The 8,273-nt window shown below is 34.2% G+C and overlaps 1 non-coding gene across 1 annotated transcript; it reads left to right on the top strand.

Annotated features, from left to right (window-relative positions):
• Positions 1 to 1,175: 1,175 nt before the first annotated feature.
• LOC122277900 lies at positions 1,176 to 1,283 on the top strand. The gene has a single exon (XR_006229208.1). It is a non-coding gene; the product is annotated as a small nucleolar RNA R71 (small nucleolar RNA).
• Positions 1,284 to 8,273: the final 6,990 nt, after the last annotated feature.

Genomic DNA, 8,273 nt, shown 5'->3' with positions numbered 1-8,273 from the left:
AAAAATTTAGCATAGGTAGGAATCTGTTAAATAGCATCTAACAATGGTATATTAATTCTAACTTGCTTAAAAATTTCAAGAATTTTAGCGTGATGCTTATCTTTGTGCAAAGGGGCTAACCTTTGAGGAAAAGGTGCAAGTGTAGTGCTTGGGACACTTTCAGATTCCAAAGGATCATGTGCCTCATTTTCAGAAGGAGGTTTAGAAGTGTTACCATTCTTTTCTACTTCTTGAGCTGGAATGCCAATCACCTTACCACTTTTTAAGGTTGTAATAGCCTTGACTTGCTTGACATTTGAATCTCCTGCTATACTTTGAAATTGCTGGTTTTGGCCTTGGGGATTAGGCTGAAATTGTGCAGGGAACTTCCCTTTTTCTTGAGCACTCATGGTTGTAGTCAACCTTGTAACTGACCCTCGAATCTCAGCAATGGCTTGTGAATTTTGACTGTTGATAGCAGCTTGGCTTTGCATGAATTGCTGAAAATTGGTGGATAGCTGCTGGAAGTTGGTGGATAATTGCTAGAAATTGTCTTCAAGGTTCTTTTTCTGAGCTGGGACCATGTGGTTGGCATATTGAGATGGTCCTGGACCTCCTGGAGTAGTGTAGGGTACAATTTGTGAAGGACCAGCTATGTTGGGTGCAGGTAAAGCAGCTTGATCACCTCTCCAACTGAAATTAGGGTGATTTCTCCATCCCGAATTATAGGTGTTGGAATAAGGACCTGAAAAAGATTTAGCAACCATATTAACAGCATTAGATTGATCCAAGAGAACTTCTTTAAAAGCTGGAATGGTTGGGCAATCATTAATTGAATGCCCTTGGCCCTCACAAATATTACATCTCAAGGTAATCTGAGGTACAGCTTATACTTCATTCACTTTCTTCATTTCTATGGTTTCTAATTTCCTAGAAATCATAGCCAACCTAGCATTCAAATCATCTACTTCTCTCAGATTATATTTCCCACCCCCTAAAATTGTCCTTGAACTTTCCGACCTATCATGAACATCAGATGTATCCCATGATTGTGCATTTTCAGCTAGATAATCAAAATATTCAAAAGCTTCCTCAGGTTCTTTGTTAAAAAACGCTCCATTACACATGGTCTCCACAAATTGTCTCATTTTTTGTTGCAACCCCTCATAAAAAAACTAATGACCCTCCAATTCTCATATCCATGATGAGGACATGCATTTAAAAGGTCTTTGAATCGTTCCTAACAATGATAAAATGTTTCCACATCCTTTTGGCCAAAATTCATGATCTGTCTTTTCAAGGCATTGGTTCTATGCATGGGAAAAAATTTGTTTAAAAATTCAGTTTGCATTTCTTGCCAAGTCCCAATGGATCTTGGTCTTAAAGAATTCAACCATGTCTTAGCCTTGTCTTTTAAGGAAAATGGAAACAGTTTCAATCTTATAACCTCATCAGTGCATGTTCTATCCACGAATGTTGAACACACTTCTTCAAACTCTTTGATATGCAAATAGGGGTTTTCAGATTCCATACCATGAAAGTGTGGTAACAATGGAATCATCCCGGGTTTGAAATTAAAAGCATTTGCATTAGTAGGTAAAATGATGCAAGAATGTGTGCTAGTCCTAACAGGTTGAAGATATTCTCTAAGAGTCCTGTTTGGATTCTCCACTTCCCTATCATGATGCTCATTTTCAACCATGATGCTATCAGTGTTTGATGATGATTCAACAGAAGATGATGCAAAGCTAAAAGATGTCAATGATTCTGTCCTAAACAGTCGAGATATATGGTCTCTAGTCCAACCAGTCATACAAACAAGAGCAGATAATCAAAAACCATGAAAAATAAACAAAGAGAAGGAAAAAAAATTAGATGTCACCCAGGCTGTGCAAAAGTTCACAGCTCCACAACATCCTCTTAGCAGTAGAGGAATGCTCTAATAAGCACCAGTTGTCCCCGGCAAAGGCGCCAAAAACTTGACTCGTGGTCGAATATGCTTCCAAGTGTAGAAGTGTCAAGTTGTATCAAGGATAAGTCCATAATCGTATTCCACAGGGACAATGGGTTATCAAAGCGTATAAGAGATTTGTAAGTAACAAATGAATCAAGTATAAGAGATGAAAATAAAATTCAAATGCAATGCAAAAAGATAATCAAAGTCAAAATTAGAATTTCTAAAATAAAAAACAAATTAACGAACACTTGGGTTAGGTTTGAGACTCTCTTTATTTTGGATTCTAGATAATTTTCTCGATTAACAACCCGATCAAGGCATTGATAATCAGAAGATAAAAAGGCTAAGCTCAAGTTTTTGCAATATTTTCCTAAGGGATTTTCTATTTTATTAGCCGAACACACATTAACAAACAATTGAGAGAAGCCTTGATAATTTTCAAGCTTTTGTTGTGCCTTACGTCAACAACAAAACAAGAGCAAGAGCTTTAATCTATTTTCAATTTAAATCCAATTAGTAACTTAGTGAAATCAACATTCAACCATAAAATATTGCATCGATCTAGAATCCAAAACAAATCACGTCCCATTCCACAACCCAAGTTTCTAAAATTAGCTACACATGATGTTTCTAGCTGTAAAAATTAATCTAATTAAAGCCATATCAAAAACTAAGAAAATACTAACTAATAAACCCTAGAATGAAAAATAAATAGTCTATAAAATATCAGCTCAAAGAAATAAAACAAACGAGACTAAATAAATAAATAAAATAAGAAAAATAAAATGAAATTGCCACCTTAAGACGCCAAACGAAAGAGCTAAGAAGAAAAGAAAAAGAAGCCAGCTGCCTCCTGCTACTCAACGTAAAGTAAGAAAATAAAACCTAAAGACTCTCCTACTTCCTAGCGTCTAAACGAAAAAGAAAGACTGAATTAAACCAACTCTACTGCTTCCGTCTAAAACGAAAGCAAGAAATAATGGAAAAGCCAAAACCGGCCAGCTGCCCTACTTCTAAACGAACAGAAAGGAAAATAAGAACTCAGCCCACTCTACTGCTACGTCCAAAACGAAGACAACGTCTAGAACTGAAAGACTCAATAGCATGCCAAAAGGCTACTGAAATAAACTAGAAAACCAAGAGCTTTAGAGAACCCCCGCCTGAAACGAAAACTGGAAAGAAAAAAAAAAAGTAAAACTCTCTTCCGCAACGTAAAGAAAAGAAAAATATATCCCCATCAATAAGCTTCAAGCCCCCAGTTTTATGAGGTCTGTAAGCTTACAGCCAGCTCAAAAGAATAACAAAAAAAAATGATAAAGAAAAAAAAAGAGAGCTGGAACCCCGCAGACCATGTGCATGGTTTTGTTTTTGGTCCAGCACATGATTCCGTTGCTTTCTTGCATGCTGTCTGCTGTGTTTGTTGGTTTGTTTCCCTTCCATCCGTGAGTTCAAGCATCCTACCATGTTTAGGCCATGTTCAGCAAAGTAAAGAGAGAATTTATCGCCTAGCCATGTGCTTGGTTCTGCTGCTTTCCAACGAAATCCGAGTGTGTGTTGTCCGTCTGTGTGAGTGTCTTTCTGCTGCTGTACAGCATCTGCAACTTCTAGGTTGGTTCTGTCCGAATGAGTGCTTTGCTAGTCTGCATGTGTATTGCATGTGTGATGTGCTTCTGCATGTGTGAATCCGGTCTGCATGTTTACTGCATGTGTGAATGGGTGTGAGTGCTGTCCGAAGGCTGGTCTGTATGTGTGCATTTTTCTGCATGTGTGCATTTCGAATGAGTGTTGTTCGAAGGTCTCCACGTGCTGCCTCATAGATGAGATTCCTACTTGACCATAATCAATTCTTTTATTTCTTTATAGATCCCATTCTTTCTTTCCTTCCATAAATGCCCTATGATATATAAATGAAATGATATTATAGTTTAAATATTTCAAGAGCAAATATGAGACTTTGATGTGCAAAATATTATCATCAATAAATTTTCCATTAAGTGTTAAAATTTTGATGCATAATTAAGTGTTCAACCATTCTTTGATGTAATAAATCACTCACTAAAACAACTTAATTATGCATTTCTAACACTTCATTAATCACCATTCAAAACCTGAACATTGGACATATTTTCAGCTCCCATATTTGCAACTATCAGCGAAACCACCTCCATATTTTCAGACATCCCAACATCATTGTTTCTGGACATCCCAACAGTCCCGGAATCAGGCAAAATCTCCTCAGAATTTCCATTGCTTCCAACTGGCCGTGACACATGCTCAAGAGTTTCAGACCTCCCCACGTTCCCTGCATCTAGCAAAACCACTTTCGTATTTCCAATTTCCAAACCTACGGATTGAGCTTCAAGCCCCTGCGCACTAGCCAACTTCATCGAGTCCTTCATATCAAGACTCCCAATAATCCCCACATCCAATACCGGCTCAATTTCTGGCGTTGCTATTTTCCCAAGCTCCTCTGCCGAAACACTTGGACCATCTTCCCCTGCCTTCTCAATGTTCTCAACAATCGGCCCAACGTTCTTTATTTGGTTTTCCGAAAGACTTTGAGACTTCGGCTTCCAGACCTGCAGCTGCTTCTCTCCGTGTTTAATTTCCGATCCATCTTCGTTTTTGCCCCCATCCTTCCATTTACATAACGACAGATTGTGCCCCTGCATTTTACACTTGGTACAATAGGCAGGCAGAGTTTCATAAACAATTTCAATATACTAGCTCCATTCATGGTTCGGGGTGCCTATCCAGATTCCACGAACAGGCGTTTTTCCAGCATCAACTTCCAAACACAATCTAGCCCCATCAGTTTTAGTAGAACACCATGTAGCATTATCACGACGTAAGAACCGGCCAACGGGAGCAACAATATTTTTCAAGCAAGATTCATGGAAAAAATTTGGGGGGAAGCCAGGAAGAAAAACCCATACCGATACCATTGCCGGCTCAGCATCTTCATCAAAATCGGGCTTCCAATCCACGGTAAGGCACTCCTTCAATGTCAGTAGTTTCTCTAGACAACGCCTTCACGAAATCGGCTTCGTTTGAGAATCGGACAAAGACATTTCTTAGCTTTCGCATAGCTGAAACCACAGGTTGAACATCCAGCCCCCATCTACTCCTAATGAAAGCCCGAACAACACCAAGAAAAGGTCTTTGCTTGAGGAATTTGAGAACCATGGAGAATCTGAAAGGGGCAGTCGATCGTTCAATCTCCTCCTTAGAAAAAACCACACAATATTCACCATCTACCAACTTAGCCGAATGGAAAGGAAGGTCCACCTCCAGAAGAGGATGCAGAGTCTGCGCGACCAGCTCAGCCAGGGACCTCTGCCGCCTAGACGGCGCCGATGACCCAGGAGGGGCCACGGCGGCAGCCATGGTTTAAAAACAAAACAAAACTCACGTAGGGTGTTTTGAGAGAAAAAGGGTAAAACGGTAAACTTACTGCAAGGCATACTTCTATTACTCATAATTGGTATCCAAAACCTACCCCTCTGGATATACAATTCGAGGAAAGAGAACATATAATAAGATCTGCTTTTGCACCAGATGCATTATATGAATGGAATATAGATAGATTATCTGAGTATGAAATATTAAATTATTTTCAAGAAATGATTATGGTAACTAATGTTTATAAAGCCAGTAGGAGGACAGGTCATCGAGTAGCACATGTTCTAGTTACAGGCTTCACTGGTCAATTAAAAGGTTGGTGGGATCATTATCTTACATAAAAACAAAGAATAAGAATATTAAGTGCTTATAAACATGATGAAAGTATGCAAGAGATTAAGATAGAAGATGATCAACCTATAGAAGATGTTGTTAATACTTTAATATTTATATTAACAAAACATTTTGTAGGTGATCCTTTTCAATTTAAAGAAAGAACTAGTGATTTGTTAATCAATTTAAGATGTCCAAGATTATTCGATTTTAGATGGTATAAAGATGTCTTTCTAACTAAAATTATGATCAGAGATGATTGTCAACAACCATACTGGAAGGAAAAGTTCATAGCCGGACTTTTATATGACTTTGTCCAAAAGGTACGAGAATCTTTAATAAAATCATATGGTACTATTGATTTTATTAATCTCACATTTGGAGATATAATATCTTCTATTAATAGAATTGGTCTGATTATGTGCAACGACTTAAAATTAAAAGAGCAAATGGAAAAAGAAAAGAAATTTACTACAAAAGAATTAGGTACCTTTTGTGAACAGTTTGGTTAATCTCCATTATTAGCTCCTTGTACAAGACATAAAAAGGGAAAGAGAATTTATAAAACTTATCCAACTAAGAAAAGAAAATATAAAAAACCTTACAAAAAGCCAAAAAAAAAAGAAGTATATAATAAACCAGTAAAGGGTATAAAAAAGCTTAATAAAAAGAAAAAACAAATTGTATGTTATAAATGTGGAAATGTTGGACATTACGCATCAAATTATAAGGTTAAAAAAGTAATTAATGAATTAGATATACCTAAAGAAATAAAAGAAAAATTAATAAATATTTTATACAATCAAATGAAGAAAATGAAATCTCTTTAGAAGAAGATGAAATCTATCAATTAAAAGAATCAAGTTTCTCAGAGCAATCTTTTGATAACGAGTCAGAAGAAGATGAGATTCATGTTTGTAATTGTCTAAATAAAAATAATTGTATCTATAAGAAAACTATTAATGTATTATCGTCACATGAAAATATTATATTAGAATTAATAAATAAAATTAATAATCCACAGGAAAGAAAATAATATTTAGAAAAATTAAAAGATACTTGTACTAATCCTAAAAGTTCTGAACCTAATTCAACACCCTTATCATATGAGTTTTTAGAAATAGTAAATAGATTCCAATCAGAAAAACAAAATATTACTTTAAAGGACTTACATCAAGTAATTAACGAAATAAAAAAAGAAATTTGAAAATTGAAAATTTCCAATACCAAACTTGAAGTTTCTAATGAACAATTATTACAAGAAATTATACTATTAAAAACAGATAAAAATAATGACACTCCTAAAAAAGAACAAGGAAAAAGCTCAGCAAAAATTACTAAAGAGGAATCAAATAATTTTATAAATATACTTAATAAGATGAATTTTCAAAAACGGTATACTGAAGTAACTATTTCTATTAATGAAGAGTTCTCTTTTTCTACAAGACCTTTATTAGATACAGGTGCAGATCTAAACTGCATACAAGAGGGGACAATACCCTTTAAATATTTTGAAAAAACAAAAGAGACATTATCTCAAGCCAATGGAGCAAAATTAAACATAAGTTATAAATTATCAAATGCACATTATGTAATGGTGGAATTTGTTTTAAAACAACATTCATTCTAGTAAAAAACATCAACACCAGAGTAATATTAGGAAACTCATTTCTTACTCTACTTTACCCTTCTTTGTAACAAAAGAAGGAATTTCTATTAAAGTATTCGGAAAAGAAATTCAATTTAAATTTTATTCCCTCCAGTTTTAAGAGAAATTAATTCCTTAAAAGAAGCTTCATTAACTAAAGAAATTAATTTTTTAACAAAAGTTAAAATCAAAAGAAAAGAAAAACAAATAAATTTCTTAAAACAAGAATTAAAATATAAAAGAATTGAAGAACAATTAAAATATCCTTTATTAATTAAAAAAATTAATAATTTTAAAATATAATTGAAAAAAAAGTATGTTCTAATTTACCTAATGCTTTTTAAAGTAGAAAACAACATATAGTTGAATTACCTTATGAAAAAAAAATTTATGAAAAGAATATTCCTACTAAGGCCAAACCCATTCAAATGAATAGGGAATTATTAGAATTTTGTAAACAAGAAATTAATGATTTATTGACTAAAGGACTTATTAAAAAGAGCAAATCACCATGGAGTTGTGCTGCTTTTTACGTACAAAAACAATCAAAATTAGAAAGAGATGTTTCTAGATTAGTCATAAATTATAAGCATTTAAATAAAGTTTTACAATGGATTAGATACCCTATTCCTAATAAAAAAATATTTATTATCTCGACTTTATGCTGCTACTATATTTTCAAAATTTGATATGAAAAGTAGATTTCAAATCCAAATTGCTGAAAAAGATAGATATAAAACTGCATTTATAGTCCCATTTAGACATTATGAATGGAATGTTATGCCATTTGGATTAAAAAATGCTCCTAGTGAATTTCAAAACATTATAAATGAAATATTTATGCCTTTTACTCATTTTTCCATAATTTATATAAATGATGTGTTAATATTCTCTTAATCAATTGAACAACATTGGAAACATTTAAATACTTTTGTCCAAATCATTAAATAAAAT

This window comes from Carya illinoinensis, chromosome 9 (genome assembly GCF_018687715.1).
Source record: "Carya illinoinensis cultivar Pawnee chromosome 9, C.illinoinensisPawnee_v1, whole genome shotgun sequence".
NCBI lineage: Eukaryota > Viridiplantae > Streptophyta > Magnoliopsida > Fagales > Juglandaceae > Carya > Carya illinoinensis.
Note: the sequence above shows the minus strand (reverse complement) of the source record. Positions and strands in the feature narration are given on the sequence as shown.